At 31.4% G+C, this 21,148-nt stretch overlaps 1 protein-coding gene across 1 annotated transcript in view; it reads right to left on the bottom strand.

Moving 5' to 3' along the window:
* The window catches only part of LOC129233442 (collagen alpha-2(IV) chain-like), a 148,589-nt gene that overhangs the window by 84,629 nt on the left and 42,812 nt on the right, over window positions 1-21,148 (bottom strand). The gene's annotated exons all lie outside the window — the stretch shown is intronic.

Here is a 21,148-nt window from a genome sequence, read left to right as displayed (position 1 = left end):
ACAATTGTTTGAAATATATGGAAGTTCGGTGGACCAATTATTTATCAATAAATGATACGAATAACTATTTGTGTACGCATTTTTAATGACTTGTAAACAATTCTACGTAATTTTGTTACAAAATATTACTTTATACATGCAAAAAGACATCATTTAAGGAGATTGTTTTTTTTTTTTTTGCTTGTCATCCATGTTACTGAGTTTTCGATTTTTCGGAATATCATGGTTTCTCCCAGTTAGCCCAAACAAACGATATTTTATTGTAATTTCAAATATAGTGATGTATTTTTTCCATTATGATTTAGTTTTTTCCGGAGACTGCAATTGCAACATCACTGTTTAACAACAATTTAATAAAAATAAAATTAAAAAAAAAAAAAAAAACTTTAACCAACAGAGAGCTGATGTAACAAAATCGATGTTCGTACACTGGGGAGAATTTTATCGACTATTACTCCCAGGTGATTTAACTTTTCAATTCATCGAATGTTATTAAAAAATTTCAATTTCCACTTTTGGAAAAAATGAATAAATAAATAGATAGCCATTGTTGACGAAAGTTCTTTCGTTTAAATATCTTGTTCTCATATTTCAAAACATAGATCAATAATAATGTCCGAGGAAACCATTCATGCTTGTCCGTTCGGCTTGAAGTAGTTCTCTTTTAAACAAAAGGCGTTCAGAAAGGATTCTGGGCGCTCGACTACCCGAAGCAGGAAACGGTCTGTTTACATTCTGCGAAGATTTGTGGGCAGGCTGGAATTCCGGTCTCTGCTTCGCTCTTCGAAGTTTTTTATTAGCTGTTATGCGTGGGACGGGTACCAGACAGAAGAGTTCGACATTACCTAAAACTATATCCAGACGAGATAGAATTACGTGTTCACTTGGCGCAGATCAAATGACGAAGTACTACTAAACAGAAGTCGGTGAAATTTAATTCTAACTAGCTACATCGCCCGGCTTTGCACGGTCCACCTCGAAAATAAAAGTTATATCAAGTGACGCGTGTTCAACAATCAGGCTTGGAAAAAAAAAAAAAAATATATATATATATATATATATATATATATATATATATATATATATATATATATATATATATATATATATATATATATATATATATATATATATATATATATATATATATATATATATATATATATATATATCAATAAAATTTTGCGGCAGATTTCGGAAAAATAACCAAAAAGTAAACATTTTAAATCCCCCGATTACAGGTGAAGCCTTTAAAACAAAACCCAGAATTTTATTTTCTCATATTCGAGAAACAAAAATGGCAACACAGCTTTCTTCTCAATGATTTTCTTCGCGCTACAAATTTTAATAAAAGCATTGCTGCGGAAACTTGAGATGAAGCATTGCATAATAATTTGAATGGAGGAAAGCCTTCGAAAAATAGGGATTTTATGTCGAAATCTAAGTGTCATAATTAATTCGGAACTCCAGCGCTCGAATACGCTACCTTGCGGTGATTTATAAAACTGCGTCTGCACCTAAAACATTGCCACGTTGCGTTCCACGTGTGTCTGTTGACGTAAACACAGGCAGTTTGTTCTGAGTATTTATTAACGCAATCGATGTGTCTTAGTTTGCTTTCAGCTACAGAAATTAATTCGTCCCTTAGTAGTATTCTCGAGCTTCTCAAAATAATGTTAGTTTTTCTTATTTCTTTCAAAAAAGTATTAAATGGTGGAAGCGTAAACAAGAAAAGTCTGGATTAACAAAATTGGATAACGTAATACCAGGTAAAATTTTTTATTGTTTTGTATGAATTTGTAAGAATATGAGTTTTTTTTAATCTTAAATTAATTTAACTAATCATATTTTACAGCAGCATTTAGTTGGAATGGACAGTATGCAAAATATTTTCTTGAATTTATTATCGTAGAACAAAATGAAAAATGTTTAACCGAGAAAGAATTTACTTTATTCCTTTTATTCTCAGCTGAAAGGTTTCGCCAAATTTGTTTAGGGTTATAGTAGTTTTAGTATTGTGCAAGCAAAGTAGCCTTGGCGAGTTTTCGCATTTTTAGTTAAACCATTTTTAATTTTTATCATGAGTGGAATAAAATGATAGTAAGATTACAGAATTCGATAAGCAAAAAGAAATAATGGTCAATCAACTGAAAAGAAAACTACCACCATATATAAACTGTGAGTACACATTTTATTTATTTTGTTCTGAGTGAATTTGAATCAGTTTTTCAATTCGATGAAAAAAAAAAACGAACTTAACAACATTGACTGGACACTTTTCCTTAACCTAATTCCACATAAATGATTTAAATAACCTTTGTTACTACAGTATCCTACTGAAATAGACAGTATGCAAATAAATTTTCTTGAAAATATTTATCGCAGAACAGATTGAAAAATCCAGAAAGAACGTTAAGAATTTGAACAATAAAAAATAAAAGTTCGCCAAAAATCTGTTTATAGGCTTATGGTTTTAAAATTATGTGAAAGAATAATGTATCTTGACAAGATTTCGCATATCAGGTAAATCATTTCCATGACGAATGAATTAAATGCATGATTTCTTTGGATATCCAATCATATAGTCATAGAAATAAATTATCTAGTGTTAAACGTTACTCTTGACAGTCTGCCACGTATGTGCACTATGTGACAAAAATGTCAACAAATGCTGGAAATGTCACGAAACTGAACTTAATATGTACTAATGTATAGAAAAAACGGTACAAAATGAAAATGCCGTTCGAAGCGAACCAAAAATTTATGAATTCCGAATTCAACATCGTGAAAATGGCTGCTTCAGAACAACTTACTGTGTGTTCTGCATTAATTGTTTACTTTCGTAATACTTTTTGGTTTCTAATCTCTTTCTATATGGGTCAGAATAACCAAAAGACTTTGAAAAATCTTTTCAAATGAATAAAGCGAAAAAATCATACATACGAACAAAAATCACAACACTTTTAGCATTTTCTTCGTTACCACATGCGTTTGTTTTAGTTTTCAATTCCGCCATTAGACAGTGACTGCAGTGCCCCCTATAGTTCGTTGGAGTTGCGAATAGTTTTTAATTGATATCTCTGCTAATTATAATTGGAGGGTTATGTTAAAGCCAAACATAAAGACGGGAAGATTACGAATCCATCGTTACCTGGTTCGATGGTCAGTTCACTGTCGTTCGTGAGAAGAAACTTGGACATAGGTGTACATACATAGACACATATGCTCAGTTTTTAACTATATAAGATGATTGATCTATCGGCAGGTCCTGATTAACGATATGTGACAACTAGGCTCAAGGGTCCTTGACGTCACTGTCTCCCAAATTGTACTAGCGTTTTCTAAAAATACAAATCGGATCATTTGTTCAAACTCTTATTTTACAAACAAAGGCGCCCCGAACCTAAAATTTTTGAAGGAGCGAAAATTCTCAATTTTCCCAAAGGAACTCCAAATTTCGCCGAATGATAAAATACTGGTATGCATACATAAGCACTTTTAATGAAAAGGACCATCCGGGAATCTGAATATTGCAATTATGCCCCCAAATTTGCCGAAATGTTAGACAAAACTTGCCATATGAAGAATTTTTCGGAAGGTCACAGTGCGACCTTCCGTGACAGGACACCCCTGATTTTGTATTTTTGATCATTTTTAAACGATATGTAAGGAGTAGAGGTTATTTAAAAAGTATTTATTTTGTTGACAAAATGCGCGATTAAATAACATGTTTGGGTTACTTTATTTTTCATTTTGCTATGACATTATGACCAAATAAACGTTTCTTTTTTGTGTGATTTGATGCTGAAAAGTTTTTTAATATAATGCTGAAAGTACTGGAATTTTGGCTTACTAGATCAGTAGACACTTCGTTACAATTGATACTCAAACATAAAAACTGCTTAAAATATCAGAATAGTGCTGGATTCTAATGTAATGATAGCTTGGTGTGTAGAAAGAGGAAAAAGGGGTATCCCACCATGAACTGCAGGCCTAAGGCTCCATGGCTTGTTAAGGCCATTGAGAAGGAATAAAAGGCGGAGAGAGTGAAGCTTTCAAATCTTGAAGCAAGGATCTCCCATCACGTGTTATATTTAAAAGTAAAATATTAGAAAAAATCTGGGTTCTTTCACTCGTTTGAGGTAAAACGCGTCTCCCATTCGTCGTAGTTGAGCCATGTGACTTCGAATCTTTTGCCTCGGCGTTTTCTATGCCAATGATTGAACTTGCTCCTTCCAGTTACTAATTCCAACTCTAAGGTTCAGGCCATGTTTATCAGGCTCAATTTAGTACAACCGCACTCAACATTTTTCATTTTCTTGCCACATGCGTAAAACAGCTATTTCACCCTTGATCATGTCACCGCATTCATCCAAGAAAGGTTCTGAGTGCATATCAAATAACGAAGAACTGCAAAAGAAAAGTTGATGCAATTTGCTCCTCGTGATTTATTTATCAGAGACAACTTAGCGTGCCTCGGAATCGAATTATTTATAAACGCACACAAATTTATACTTTTCCTTTAACGCGAAAACAGTATCCAGCAAATAACATCCAGCTCCTGGCATTCATTTGAATTTTAAAGTTTTGTATTTTTAAAATATGGTTGCGTTAAAAGTCATCAGTAGAAACAACAAATCCAACAAGTAAGGTCTTATCGCAATTCGTGATTGCGAAAAACATAATTTGAATTCAAGATCGCAAAATTCAAACGATTTTTTTTTTCTTTCTCAGCCTACAGACACTATAGAGTTATTTCACGCAATAATACTAATGAAAAATTTATGAATCTTTGACCGTGTCATCGTATTCAGCTAAGAAAGGTTGTTTTCATGGTTAAACCAAACAATTGTTTGCTAAAGGAAACAAAAACTGATTTTTTTAAAAATGAAATTCCATTGAATAAAATAGGTTTGAACCACGAATCATCAAGTGTTTCGGCTGTCGTTCTGTTTCTCAAAATTTTCTCTTCGGCCAATCAGGAGGGCAGAGATAGTTAATTTGTACCTCCAACTTTATGCACATAATAAGAGCTTCCGTATCGCTAATGTTCAATAGATTTTAAAAGTTGAAGTTCAAAAAATTGTTATGTAATTCAGAGTCACCCAGAAATATTTTTAAAACCTTTACAAGCGTATTTAGTTCATTGAAAAGAAATGCTTCTCAAAACCTTAGTTGAGCACATTCTCCGGCGCTGTATTCTTAATGAAAGTTCATCATTGTGGAAAATGGAAAAAAAATAAAAACATTGGTTTCATGTTTTAATTTTCAATTACAAAATGTCTAGCATTCTAAATGCTAAAAACCAAAACGGTTCACATCTCTTTTTCCCCACTTTTTTTCTATTTAATTCTTACAAAGCAAGTTTTTTATGGAATTGATCCCTAATATGGCTTTCGCTGATTTCGGATATTTCATTCCTCCAAATTGAGTTTCACTCCACTAAGAATTCCTTCCAGCATTATCTCTGGAGTCACAAAACTTCAGATTGCCCCAATAATAAGGGATAATTTTAAAAGTTGCTATTCTGTTTCCACATATGTCTGTTGAAATATCGCCATTTTTTACCATAGATGTGTTTCGGTCGATGTCTTGCGTTCGGTTTTCTTTTTAATATTTTTAGTTTTTTTAATGAGATTTTTGGATGAATTACTGAATCCAGAAATATCATGAGCAAAACTGATTGCATTTTTAAAAAAAAATCGTTCTACGTCATGAATTAGTGATCTCGGCAAAAAAGAATTTTCTAAAGATAGTTTATGATAGTTGACTAATATTAGAAAAAAAAAACAACTATCTTCTCAGCACTGCAAAAAAAAAAAAACTACTAAAGATTTTCCCAAAATGAATAAAGGTAACATTTTATATAGTTTCCTCCAGAAAGTTGTTTCGTTTCTCTCAAAAACCTTATTTTCTTATTTTATTTAGATAATACAGTGATTTGGATGTTTTATTTTGGGAAAACAATCTATGGTGCTGCCATCTAGCACTGACAGAAGTAAAAAGAAATTTAAGAGCGTTTTTTAAATTTCTATCTCATAAGTGAAAAAAAAAAACAAAAAAAACTTCCGATTTCGTTCAGCCAGCGAATTAAATCCAGTAGTAGTTTAGGTGAACTTATTGTGTTAAATTACAGGCATTAATGCAATTTCTATCATCATATCAATAGAAAATATCATTTTCAAACAAAAGAAAAATAATAAATATCTTGCTCATAAAACCATTATTGCTGATGAACAGGTTGATTTTTACGAATTTTTCCCCAAGTCAAAGGGTATATACTTAACCATGGCTCCACTCAATGACGCTGAAGTATTCAGTGGGGCCATGACTCAACGCAAATTTTATTGGAAAGAAACAAAACCACGCCCTTGTGTGTGAAAATATTAATTTTTCAAAACCAGTTGGGGTAGGGGTGTGCCCCTGGCCTCCTAAATAACGAGAATGGGAGCAAAGGATTGAAAGTCAAATGACATCAAAAAATTTCAGAAACCATCATCACTATTATAAAAACCTATTAATTTCTCAAAGCTAGGGGTGGAGGGAATTGCCCTCCTTTTGACATCCCCATCCCCTCTTCTCAAAATGACCGGTTTGCCAATGTGATATAACTGTGAGTAGTTAGTGTAAATCATAAGAATTTTATCAAACTCGTGAACAACAGTATTTCGAACCACACCTTTTTCGTTTAAAAAGAATAATGCAATAAATGTTCTGTTAGCTTCAAAAAAAAAAAAAAAAATCTACAAATTCATAAAGAGGAGCTATTTCTTAAAATAGTTTTATATTCAATAAAAAGTTCGTCTGTAGATGATAAAACTTCTTCCTCTAGTTACTAGCATTGTTTATGTGTTACAACTTTTATTATCTCGTCATCACTCCTCATTATTTTGAGTGTAAGGTAAAGTAGGGTTGGGGTTGGGACAAGTGGGTAACTGGGATAAGTGGGTGACTCCTCGTCACCCCAAAACAATATAGATATCACTATTCATAACACATTTCATTACAGTGATTGATTTTACAGATATTTGCGATTCATGCAACTTTTTTTCCGAATCATAGAATTTATGTCAAATAAATTCTCCGAAAAGCATTTTTCTATCTCTAGCATTTCAGAGGAATGTTAAAATTTAATTTAATGTTCTCCCCCCCCCCATCAAAATAATGGCAATGAAATTGTCGAAAACTGAAAAACATAGAGGGGTGTCATTTCCAAAAAGTGATGTGTGAGGGGGAATGGGGTATATCTGGATTTAAGAAGGATTTTTACATACGAACCAGCAGGAATAGTGTCAGGAGCATAATTTAACTATAAAAAATCTTTTTTTTTTTTTTTTTGAGTAGGGACAAATGGGCACGTTGATCCACTTACCTACTTTTCATGTTTTATCTCATTAAAACATTTAACGAGCAATTTGATTTTCAAACCTGGGTTTGATTAAATATTTCTCATCATCCCAGATTTTTTTGAAAGTATATGATTCATTAACTTATTTTTAAAATAAATTTTTATATAGAAGTCTGTGAAGTGGATCAACGTGCCCCCAGTGCTAGGATTTATTTTCCGTTGGTAAAAATAAGAAAAAGTACTAAAACTTCACAGTGAAAAAGTTTGGAACCCTTGATATATAGAATATACACAGCTGCCAACTACTACGGAAAAAAATCATAGTTTCTACGAACAAAAGTCTTGAGTTACGAGTCTTTTCATATATTTGCTCACTTATTTTGCATTGAAAAAGGGATTTCTTGTAACCTCAAAACGCGTGAATGTAGTAATCTGCAATTTCACGTTGTTATTTCTTGTCTACTAATTTAGATTTTCAAACGTTGGCAGTTCTGTATAATACATAATTCTAAAATTAGAATTTCGAAATAAAATGACCTGCGCTATAAATTCACCTTTGTACAGTAAATAATAGGAAACATGTCAGCGTTGATTAGCACAAAATTGAGATCTGCATACACGTGTTTCGGGGTAACACGATCCCCCCCCCCCCCCCATTTTTTAATGCGAAAGAAATAAGTTTACGGATGAAAAAATATCCGACAAAAACTTTAGTTGGATACCTTCGGAAAGCTTCGTCAAAGCTTCCTTCTTTCTTCAAGAGCAAACAAGTTTGTTTCAAGCAATACCGTCTTTAAGTGCGGGATCTATTATATATTTGCGTTAAATTTCCCTGTAGATGCTAATGTTGAAAAAAAAAAAAAAAAATTGAAAAATCGAACATAACGTTGCTCAAATCAAAAACTGAAGTATGAGAATAAGATGTCACCACTAAACGGCCATTCATTAATTAAGTAAGGGTAATTTTGGCAACTGTTGACCCCCCTCCCCCCATGTAAGGGGACGTAAGATTTTTCAAACCCCTCCCCCTATTCTTACGTAAGTTACCATTTCATTTTTCAAAATAATAAAATAACGAATCTTACATCTCTGGAATCGTTATTAAATTCACTATTATTGAAGTAAACCCTTTTGTATAGCGAAATATTTACTAAAAAGTTGGAATTTAGACTACAGGTTATTTTGACATTGCTTTTTTTTTTCGAAAATGATGCGATAGGGTAGACCGACCAGTGAGTGAACACCACCCCGTGAATGAACAGCGCGTCATTTTTTTTAAAAAAAATAAGCTTCCAAAATTTTTTTTCTAAATAAATTCACTACAAAAGTGTTCTTTATTGATCTTCTAAGCTATCTGACACCTGATTGGTTACTTTGGATACGTATTTTTTTCCTGGAAAAAAATTTGAAAGTTTTACTGCCGTGAATGTTCTTTTTCTTTCAAAATAATAAGGCTGGTTTCGTGCTAGCAATTATTTTGATAAATATTATTTTTATTGATAAATTTTATTTTTTAACTTTACGAAAGAAAAATTAAGTATACATATTTAGGCTATGGATTTAAATTGTTTCAGTCAATGCAGAATGCGTAGATTTTCAGGTAGAGGGGTGTTCAGTCACTGAGTACGAAAAATTGCGAAAACCCAGTGAATGAACAGTGGCAAAATTTCTTTTGATTTAAAAAGAAGTTTGAAGTTTCTTTGAGATATTTTAATTTTCGTACTTTTTTGTAATGCAGATAATTTTATATGCTTATTTATTTATGTACTAGTGGTACCCCGCACGGCTTTGCCCGTAATAGAAAAATTAAAAGGTCTTTTGGTTCGCCTGTATATTTACAAATAAAATATTTACAATACTATATTTACAAATAATATATTTACAATACTATATTTACAAATAATATATTTACAAATAAAATATTTACAATAATATATTTACCATACATTATTTTTAATGTATGGTAAATTTTCTCGCCAATTGGCTTGTACTCATGTTACGGTTCCACGTTATGATAATTTCGTATCTCGCCAATTGGCTTGTGCCCATGTTGCGGTTCCACGTTATGATAATTTCGTAATTTACTCGTCCATCTTATGATATTTTTGTTCTTAAAATTGGAATAGAAAAAGAACCACATCGAATTTTCGAAAAATCGCATCGAGGTTCACACCCCCATGCTACAAACTAACTTTGTGCCAAATTTCATGAAAATAAGCCGAACGGTCCAGGCGCTATGCGTGTCACTGAGATCCTGACAGACAGACATACATCTTGACAGACAGAGAGACTTTCAGCTTTATTACTAGCAAAGATTTCATTATATATTTTATAATTTCTTTATTTTTGTCTTTGTAAACAATGCACTTTTTACTGAGTTTTATCTTTTGTCTATCTATATATCTATCTGTATATTAACCTACCTACCTACATCTATCTTTCTATATCTTTATCTATCTTGATAGATAGACAGATAGATGGAGAGATAGAGAAATAGAAATATATATACAAAGAGAGAGAATAGATAGGTAGATATGTATGTATGTTTGTGATAGATAAATAGATAGAGAAAGATATAGAGATAGATACATAAAAAATAAGAGGTAAATAGATATATAGGTAGAAACATATAGAGATAGAATAGGTAGGTAGATAGATAGATAGGTAGATAGAGAGACTAATATAGAGATATATAGCTAGGTAGAGAGACTAATACAGAGATAGATAGTAGGTAGATAGATAGACAGGTAGATAGACCGATAGATATAGATTGGTGGATAGATATAGATAGGTAGATATACTGATAAGGAGATAGATAGATAGGTAGATATACTGATAAAGAGATAGATAGATAGATAGGTAGATAGACAGGTAAAAAAGCAGGAAGATAGATAGATAAATAGATTGATTAGGATAATAGATTGGTAGATATTTAGATGTACAGACAGATAAATAGGTAGATAGTTAGGTAGGTAGACAGATAGATAAGTAGATAAATGTATAGATAAGCATATAGATAAGCAGATAAGTAGAGAGATACGTAGATAAGTAGAGAGATACGTAGATAAATCGATCGATAAGTAGATAGATATATAGATAAATAAGTAGAGAGATAGATCGATAGATAGATAGATAGATCGATAGATAAGTATATAGATAGATAGAGAGATACGTATATAGATCGATAGATAGATAGATAGATAAATATATATAGATATATGAATAGATAGATATATAGATAGAGAGATAGAACGATAGATAAGTATATAGATAGATATATGGATAGATAAGTAGATAGGTAGATAGATAGATCGATAGATAAGTATATAGATAGATATGTAGATAGGTAGATAGATAAGTAGATAAATAAGTAGATAGATAGATAAGTCGATAGATAGATAGATAAGTAGATAGGTAGATAGATATATAGATAGAAAGATAAGTAGATAGATGGATCAATAGATAAGTATATATATAGATCGATCGATAGATCGATAGATAAGTGTATAGATAGATACATAGATAGATAGATAAGTAGATAGGTAGATAGATAGATCGATAGATAAGTATATAGATCGATAGATAGAAAGATAAGTAGATATGTAGATAGATATATAGATAGAAAGATAAGTAGGTAGGTAGATTGATAGATAAGTATATAGATAGATAGATAGATATATAGATGGGTAGATAGATAGATAGATAGATATAGATATTTATATAAATAAATAGATAGATAGATAAATAGATATAGTAGTTATATAGATAGATAGATAGATAGATCTCAAAGAAACTTAGTTTCTTTTTGAACCAAAATTTATCATGTTCATTCACTGGACCAATTTGTGTTCATTTACTGGTTCGAGGTGTTCATTCACTGGGTCTTTGTGCCATTTTTTCTTTAAACACCTAAAAAAGTCGGAAGCGGTACCATTTAAGTTCCCGCGATTTTTTAGAGATATTTACATAAATTAATTAAAATGTTTTAGCTATCACAATCTGTATAGTATATAATTTAAAATTACTAGGATTTTTTAAAAATGAAATTGTGCTTAACTGTTCATTCACTGGTCGGTCTACCCTACTAATCAAAAATAAAACATGCAATACATATTGCGACTCTTTTATTACATTTTACACAGTTTATTACTTGTAAAACAAATTCTAATACGTTTTTCACATTCCAGACGCAAATGAAATATGATCAAATCACTTGATCGCGCAATTTCTAATATAAAATATAGACTTGGAAAATAATAAGTAAGAATGGGTTCCCCCCCCCCTCCCCCAAAGTAAGAGAATGTAGAGGTTTTTCCAACTCCCCTCCCCCTCGGGACCCTTACGTAATTAATGAATCTGTATCATTAATGAATTAATAAATTTAATCTAACATCTTTCGAACGAAAAAAAAGGTTGTTCAAATAGCCTTATTCCCTCAAAAGTTATTACGCGAGGGGAGAGGAGCAGTCAGACATTTGTCTCCATCGCAAAACACTAGTTTTTATTATATCATTTATTTGTGACTAATTTTATGCTTTTAGCGATACTACTTTAAAAATGTATTAAAACTCCGTTCATGCTTTTTTATACTTCATTTTATTTTCACGGATGTTTCTTTTCTTTCTTTCTTTTTTTTTTTTTAAACAATTTCATTATTTTATCTAGCATTTTGTTTGAACGATGTGTTTCAACATGATCTCTTCAGGCTTCAAGAGCGAAATATCTTTTTTATTGTTTAAAAAAGTCTTTTGCAACACTAAACGATTCATAAAAGACAATGTTCAATATGCAATATACCAAACAGCCTAATTATCACGCCCTGAGACTGCAGTTTCGTGGTGAGATAAATTCACTTTATCTATCAATTTGTTGCTACTCTCAGCTTCAATGAGATGACATCTGCCTCCAGATCGGTTATTCACTATTCCTCACTGAGTAGTTCTAGTAACAACGAAACTGCAGTCTCAGGATGTGATAACTCGGCTCTCAGGTATATTGCATGTAGCTTAGGCTTGCTTAACTCTAGCATAAGGGCAATAACTTACTGCTGAATGGTCAATGTGTTTTTCCAATGGGTAACATTATAGTTATAATTCATTTTAGAAGTTTTTTTTCTTAATTCATTCAAGATTTACTTTGACAATTTTTGAGTTTTTGAACTTTTTCGGCTTCATTCCTTAAATTAGTGATGCCCAACCTTTTTTTACTCGCTGGCCGCATCTCATTCTGAGATGAATCTCGCGAATCAGAACACATACAAAAGTAAAATACATTTAAATATTTTTAGATAACAACTGGGATAAAAATCGAAAAGGATAAAAAAAATACGAACCAAGAATAGTAGTTATCATACTACATGCTTATTTTCTTTAATGTGAAGTTTCACACTATTTTCTAGAGATGAATTGCTTACAATTTGACATCAAATCTGCAATAACCATTCATAATACCCATTGAAGATGATTGGTTGCTTTAGAACGCTCCAAAGTCTCTTTTTCGATTTGTATGATTGAAAATATGACTGGGTCACATGGATCAGCATCGCGGGCCACATATGGCCAGCGGGCAGCAGGTTTGACAAACCGCCTCTTATCATAAGTTCTTAATAATCATGCTAGGAAATGAGCACAAATCCTGACTCAAAATGTGTCACTTAAAATCATAAAAAACCTCATAAATGTGGAAAAAAAAATATGATAAAAGAATATCCGATTACAATCTGAAGTTGGAACCTCTCCGTCCACGGTATACTATAGCTTTTTAAATACAGATCCGAAAACAATCGGTTGAGATGACACAAAACTGCATAAATGAATGAAATATTCATTGATTGAAAAGAACAATGTTTAACATACACTCAACTTCAGGATTCATTTTATTTCATTCTAATTCAGTTTTTAGTTTAGCTACTATTTAATGCTCTAATACCCAGCTATAAGTTTAAATTTACTTGGAAGGGCGACTTAAAACCTGCCAGACCTTGACGAGTAATTGCTACTTTGCTACGCTCATTATCATAATCCTTTTACCCATCCATTTTCCCTTGTACCTGTAAAGAAACAGGCTGTAACTTTCAAAATTTATTCTTCCTTGTGAAATTTGTCACCAGCCGGATTTTTTCCGCTATATATACGAAGAAAGGATCGATCTATTTTATAAGTTGCTGCTTAGTTTGAATCTTTGCAAATTCTGTTCCGTATCTGCATCAAAATGAGAAGTATTACTTCAGTGGTATTTGCGCTTTTACTCATTGCTTGTGTCTGCAGAGCAGCTGATGTTGAGAGCGGGTTCAAGACTTTGACGATTTCTAACAACCATCAGGATCAGGAGCTGGAGCGTGAAGGTCGTCAGCATCATGGACATAACAACCATCATGGGCATAATCGCGATCACGGACATGGGCATAACGGCCACCATGGACATGAACATAACGACCACCATGGACATGGACATAACGGCCACCATGGACATGGACATAACCGCCACCATGGACATGGACATAACCACCATCATGGACATAACCGCCATCATGGATAGTAGTAAGGAAAAGAGACTCATTCATATGCCAAATGCTAAGCAGAAATGCTTTAAATGAGGCGCTAAACATTACTTCAATAACAATTTTCAACAGTAAAAACTAAATTTGCTCATTTTTGTCGCACATATTTTTGTGTAGCAAATATCATTTGTACATAAATGCAACTTTAAAATTTTTGAAAGTAGTTTTTCTTTGTTGTTGCACTCAATCCTTCAAGTGAGAAATGTTCGATGTCAGTCATAAAGTCATCTTACGTCTAGTAATCAAGTTTAGGATTTTGCCTCACTCTTTTTCAGCGACAAGTAGACAAATGTTGAACTACAGCCGCACAGGGTAACTATACAATATTTTACTATATTTAATTTTTAAATTAAAGGAAAAAAAAAGAAGGCAAAGTGCGGCACTCTACCATCACGTTATGAAATAAGTTTTCTACTCTGTTTAACAAGAAAAAAAAAGTTCGCCCTATTGTGCATAGCTGATTGCATCATTCAATATTTTTGAAATTATTCTTAGGAAGCTACTTTTGAAGTTTCCGAATCTGCACATCTTCGATTGTAATATTGTATGCAATATTGTTAATCTATGCTGTTGTAAAATACAAAGAGGGAGTTTTTAAATGTTCAGAAATTTCATTTTGCTACATTAAAGTTAGCCTATTTGTGATAAAATATGTATCCTAATTCTGAAGTTGCTCACAGTAACTCTGAATGGCAGGCTACCTTAAATCCTTTAATATATTTCAAATGGATATTATTTGATAAAATTTGTATCCTATTTCTGACGTGGCTCAAAATTATTCTGAATGGCAGGATAGCTTAAATCCTTCAATAAATTTCAAATGGATAATATTTGATAAAATATTTATCCTATTTCTAACGTGGCTCAAAGTTACTCTGAATGGCAGAATAACTTAAATACCACAACTAATTTCAAATGGATACTTTAATAAGTGTGTCATTCCACGTCAAATGAAACCACAACATGGTTTTCTGAACTTAAGCAATACCCTTGTATTTAATATTAATTTGAAGGAAATTTATTGAAGTTTCTGGATTGAATGGATGTTTTTGACAAGTATGCATAGTTATGTCTAAAATTTGAGACGAATAGAGACATTTCTGATTTTGATTTTTCACTTTAAAAATATTGCTTTTTAAAACCGCAATAAATGTTTAAAATATAATGATTTTTCATACAATTTTATTTTATACAAGAATGTTCATTCTTTCTGAGTATGGGTGTGCAGTGATTTTCTTCATTCAACAAATATTTTTATTTTTTGAAATTGAAAAACTTTCCAGAAATTAATTTGTTCCCTCTATTACAAAATTTTAAATTAGTTTACTTTATGCAAAATATTAAAGAGTTTCTAATTTAAAACTAGGTATGCAAAGTAAAATTTAATAGTTTAATCATATTTTGTAATAATTTAAAAATTTTTTTACTAATCAGAAGAAATATAACCGTTACAGAACATGGATGAGTAACAGAGGGGACGCAACTCGAATGTCCTCTCTGTTACAGCTTGACATTGGATTTTTTAATGATATCTCACTTGCTGATACTGTTCATAAGGGATTCTAGGAATGCATAAATGGGTAATAACATCTTGTTTAAACCAGTTTCCTCAGTGTTTGATCACATCAGGGTTCGTATGCTCCTTAATGCACTGCTTTTATAAGAAAAGAAAATAAGGGCCCTTAAATTCCTGAAATTTTACTACTATCTCCTTACAAGCTCCTTAGTTTTTGTTCTGCCTTTAAGTTTTTATTTTCTACCTGAAATTTCAGATAATCCCGAGGACAGTGGAACAAATTAAGTTATTTTGATCGAGGGGATTTGAGCAGAAAAACTAACATTCTTCATTCTAATAGCTTATTACCCGTTTCTCACCATCAGGAATTTAATGCCACTTAGGGTCCACGTAGGCGGGCCTGTCTGCCCCAATCTGATCAAAAAACACCCTTGAATTTTGCTGCTACTAAATTTTTAGATTTTTAAAAATTTAGCCTACTGTTTGATGTGAATTTTTAAGAAATTTTTGGAGACTAATCTCATTACCTTACTATAATAAGCTTTGGTATTTCACTATGCAAGTACATGATATTTGAGTCCCATGCATCGATTACTGTATTAATCACAATTCTTATTTTATTAAATTTATCTTCAATTTGAACCGTGAAATCGTGGTAAGTTCGGTAGTTTAATCAAATTCTCAATTACTTTAAAAAAAAAAAAAGAAAAAAGAAAAAAAAACCTGCACTTCTTAGTTTTTGATTCCCTGTTGCATTTTATATCATCAAACTGCAGAATGAATGCAGAACTGAACTGCTTTTGCTTTGGAAAGCTTTGAATGAACTAAACACGAATTTTTTTCTAAAAATTTTACTGTCTAGTTAATATTTTTTGTTCTTCGAGATTTTGGTCTAATTTGAAGATTACATTATTTTTATGATTTTTTTTTCTAAAAGATCCCTAATATTCGGCCTGAATTTTCTCTAGTTCTTTCTCATATGGGTATTGAGTATTTATAAAAATGCCAAAATTGAACATGAGCTTCGCAAAAAATTTATTACCCCCTCCCCCTCACTCCCTCCAAGTTTGATGGCATATCTCCTCAAACGCTACAGAGCATCCTTCCCCAAAATAAGAACAAAAACCTCGAAAAATACCCCCCCTCAAAATTTCGATGGTGCAACTTGCAACAGAAATCATTTTTGACTTTGATATTTTGTTGTAATGCTGTACAAATTCGTAAGCTGTCCCCTCTGTTACACTCTAGTTTTCACATTTATATAAAATGAGGTTATGATTTAAACATTTCTATGAATGATATTATTACCTTGAAATATTCTGAATTAGGAAAAAATACCAAGTTTTTTAAAGAGCTCCAATTCGCAGATTTTTACATAAATTATCGTGCTTGTCAAATTGTGTTCATATTTTCTGTCCCCTCTGTTACATACCCATTTAAATTAATTAAAGAGGTTAAATGAAGATGAAATTTCAATTTCAGGTAAATTTAATAAGCATTGCTCTTTAAAATAACATATTTATCTGTTTTTTTTTTCTTAGAAATAAGTGTTATGTGTTTTGTTGAAGCAAAATTTGTGTCTAATGTTCCCTCTGTTGCGCTTGGAACTCACCAAGTATCTCTTGGTGTATACCGAAAAAAAAAAAAAAAACAATAAAGCTATTGAAAAAAGTGGAGCGGTTAAAAATAGAGAAATTTTATCTCTAAGTTTTTTTATGATTGTAATTTTTGTAAAATATCCTCTGAATACAATTAAAAAGTCATTCTCAATGTACTTAAAACGAGGTACAAAATGTTGTTTCAGTAAAATTTTACCAGTCATACAAATGACTACATTATCTCTTGCGGTTACACTAATTTTTCCTGTACATAAGTATTCAAACGCTTTAAGTGTGCAACAAGATGTCACACAACTAAAAATTGACTGCTTGCCATTAAATTGATCGTGTTTTGCACAATAATTTTTCACATTAATATTTCTCTGACAATGATAGCTGAAGTGATTCGCTACTTTCAACAAGTTTTGAATTTATTTAGTACAGAAAATGTTCATTTAAATTTCATTTTGGGAGAAACTTACTGGATTATTTTAAGATTTTCTGGTAGAGAGGTGCAAAGCAAAGATTAGTAATAGCAAGATGAAAACAGTGGTGAACAAACCAAAAGACAATCGTTTTCGAGGAAAACTTCTTTTCATAGAATAAAGATGGAGGGGGGGGGGGGGTATGAATTGTGTGGATAAAATGTTTCAAATGCTTTTGCGGGCAGACATCATGAAAGTACAGTAAAACCTCGCTACAACGCTATCCGATATAACGATAATCCCTCCACTACGATAATATTTCGTGGTCCCGGTGAACTCGCATAGGAGTTAATGTTATCCTCCTTTCAATATTGCAATATTCTCTACAGCAATAAACCCCTATAAAACGATTTTTTTTTTAAATTTCAACCCCTCTATATTGCGATAATTTGATTCTCAAACAAGAAAAAATATTCTATTTTATCAACTTTTGCCCTTTTTCCGACAAGAGAAGACTTACTGCTTATTGTCTCCCTTTCACCACTGTAAGAATTATTAAAAATGGTGATAATAATCAGGGTTGTAGTACAACAAATTAAAAATTCCTTATATCTAATAATTGAAGTCATTCCTAAGACTTTGATTATTTAAATAAATAAATTTAGTTCAAAGATATTATTTTACACCTTTAAGTATGCTTAATTTAGTACCACTAATCAAATTTGTGGAATGTTGATGTAACATTTTTAAGTAATTTGCGTATATTTGAGAAAGGAATGGGGACACGCCAAAAGAGTGACTTTCCGGTTAGTAAAAAAAAAAGAAGAATAGGACAAAATAAATGAGTTATTGTTTTAATAGTGATAAAATAACATCAGAAAACTTATTTTTAACTATCAAAAAAAAAAAAAAAAAAAATCTAGGCCAAACAATCCTTGAGTTATTTCTCCTGGGACCATAACATTTTTAGGATTTTGGAGAATCATCCAAATACATTTATGCCTGGGTAGTGAATGTACTATAACATGAAAATAAAAAAATCCCTATTGTATTCCTAATATATGTAGGTCCTCGATTTAACAATATATCCTCTACAACAATATATTTCTTTGGTCCCCAAAATATCGTTGTAGCGAGGTTAAACTGTAATTCACTTTTCAGATTCATGGAAAACTTGTGAATGTCTTTAAACACTTACGTAAAATTTCTTCGATCTTTCAGACTTGTTTAAAATACATGTTTTTGTTTTCTGTACAAACTGACAGAAAATATTTTCATTATTACGGCCCAAATTCATTTACTGGTTCAGAAAATATAAAATTTTAACATTCACTCTACTCTAAGAATATTTTTCTCCAAATGATTTAAAATCAGTTCGCATAAAATTAAAACGATAATAATAACAAATCCTGTGAGAAAAAAATGATTTTCATTTAAACAAAAGGAACTGTCATGGTCCAAAACTTTCTCAAAGTCATGAAGAGATGAGAAATTTTTCCCAAACTAAACGAGTCTACTTTCAAGTATAAACGCCAATTTTTCCAATACGAACCGTATTTCTTTCTCGATAGTTCTTAAGCTCCAAGTTATTTCGAACAAACATTTTTAAACAGTCTTGTTGGAGAAAAAAAAAATTGTTTTCCATAGAAAAAACTGTTAACATGACAAGAAGCTCGGTCGAAAACTAAACGAGTGCACTTTCTCGTATACTACCATCTGTTTTCTTATCCAATATTCTCTCAACTAACGAAAGTTTTGTATTATGTCAGGAAAACCTTTTTGATAGTTAAAATTTATTCATAAAAACAAAATATACATAACTCTTGTAAAAAAAAGGATGGTATAGAAATAAATTTAAAAAATATATTTGATGTTTATTAAATTCTATTTCTCAAATTGCTTGACCTTATGTTTCGGTAAATTGCAGTCTTTAATGAGCGTTCTCTTATTATGAAAATTTTACAATTATCAATATTGTCCAATATTTAAGCACACAATTTTACGACAGACACATGAAAGAACAAAACTAAGAAACAATTCCCCTACCTCCCCATCATAAAATTTTCTATCTGAATATGTAAAAAAGAAATGAGTAAATAAATTACGTAAAAGCACTTTTTATGCAATATTAAGGCAGCTAATATTTTTGCTTTTCTAAATCTCACTAATCATTAGCCAAAAAAAGAGGGGTTGGGAGTGGGGGTGGGAGGGGATTTAAAAAATGCATTAGACAACATTTATCAGAATAAAATCGTTTGCTGCTTCTTCATTGAGGTAAAAAAAAGGGCTTTAAATTTTTTCTCAAAACCAAAAATTCAAAAGAGTATTTAAAGTTTTGAGATAAAAAATTTATAAATTAAAAGACCAGTTAAATAATTTTTTTTTTTACATCCAAACTCTTTTTCTTTTTGGCTAAAAGTTAAAGCGCTTTTGGACTTTTTTCTGTTTCCAAAACAAAAAATTTAAATTTGAACTTCAGAATGAAAATGATAATCATGATAATCATATAGGTACACGAATTAAAGTGATTTGTGCTTTAAATTCACTTCATTTTGATTTAACCAATTAATTTCTCAGTTGAGACAATATTACGTCTATGGAAAATAACATTTCTGCTTCTACTAAAAATTTATTTCTTATTTGAAAAGAAAAGATTCAAAATACTTTCGGATTGTTTTTTCGAATTTTCAGCGGAAGAAAAACATTTTTTGTTTTATTGTTTTTTTAGATAAAGAAATTTAAATTTTTTCTGTAGTTGCTAAAGTAAAACTGTTTTGACACATTCAAAAAGTATTTTTGAAATTACTAAGTAAAAAAAAAATCTTTTAGGAACACATTTTACGTCAAAAGTTCTTTTTAATAAATGTGATTGAAGCAAATACATTTTTTAGCTAGGGATCTAAGCCTGCCTTAGTTTATCACGCAGGTGCTAATGTCAAGTCTATTGAGCAGTTGTAAATATAACAACAAAATGTTCAAATCAAAAAATAAAGTATGGGAATGAGTTCTGGCCGAGATCTTTCAAAATAAATAAATTAATGAATAAAAATATAAATATGTATGAATACACATGCAAAAGTTATACGGGTTTCAAACAGACAGACCCAGTTCCCTGTCTCAATACCAAATTCTCAAATTTTTACTTATCATTGCTTATTTTATTGTTTAATTTGTTTTTGACTCAGAAGCGTAAAAAAGGGGGAGAGGAAAGGAACATAAAATGTTAAAAATAGGAATTGAGTTTTAAAATTACGACTTCTGGGTGGATTAATTCAGTTTTGAAACTACCTGTGTGCCACTATTTCTGTACACGCGTTAGACGTCACCACACCTGCATGGACGTTGGACAAGCGGACGTTGAGGTAGATCCAGAAATTTTTGTAAGTGGGGTCAAGTTTAAGCAGGGGTGCCCATCCCCTCCAAGGGTGATGGGGTACTCCATCATATGTTACGGTCTCCCCCCCCCAAACGAGATCAAAACCCTTACAAATTACACCTCCCACCCCCACACAAAAAATTTCCGGATCATATTCCCCCAAATTTTCATCAAAAGTCATATTTCTTTAGGCAAACAAACTGGTCATGTTACAGTACACTTTAAATGTATGGGATTACAACTACAAAATAATTGGATACATTTACATACACATTACATAGCATACACAACATGTGGTTTGAAGTTGAAAAGTGTTCTGAAAAAGC

The sequence above is a fragment of the Uloborus diversus genome, chromosome 1 (genome assembly GCF_026930045.1).
Source record: "Uloborus diversus isolate 005 chromosome 1, Udiv.v.3.1, whole genome shotgun sequence".
In the NCBI taxonomy this organism is placed as follows: domain Eukaryota; kingdom Metazoa; phylum Arthropoda; class Arachnida; order Araneae; family Uloboridae; genus Uloborus; species Uloborus diversus.
The sequence above is the reverse complement of the archived record's forward strand: the minus strand, read 5'-3'. Positions and strand labels throughout refer to the sequence as shown.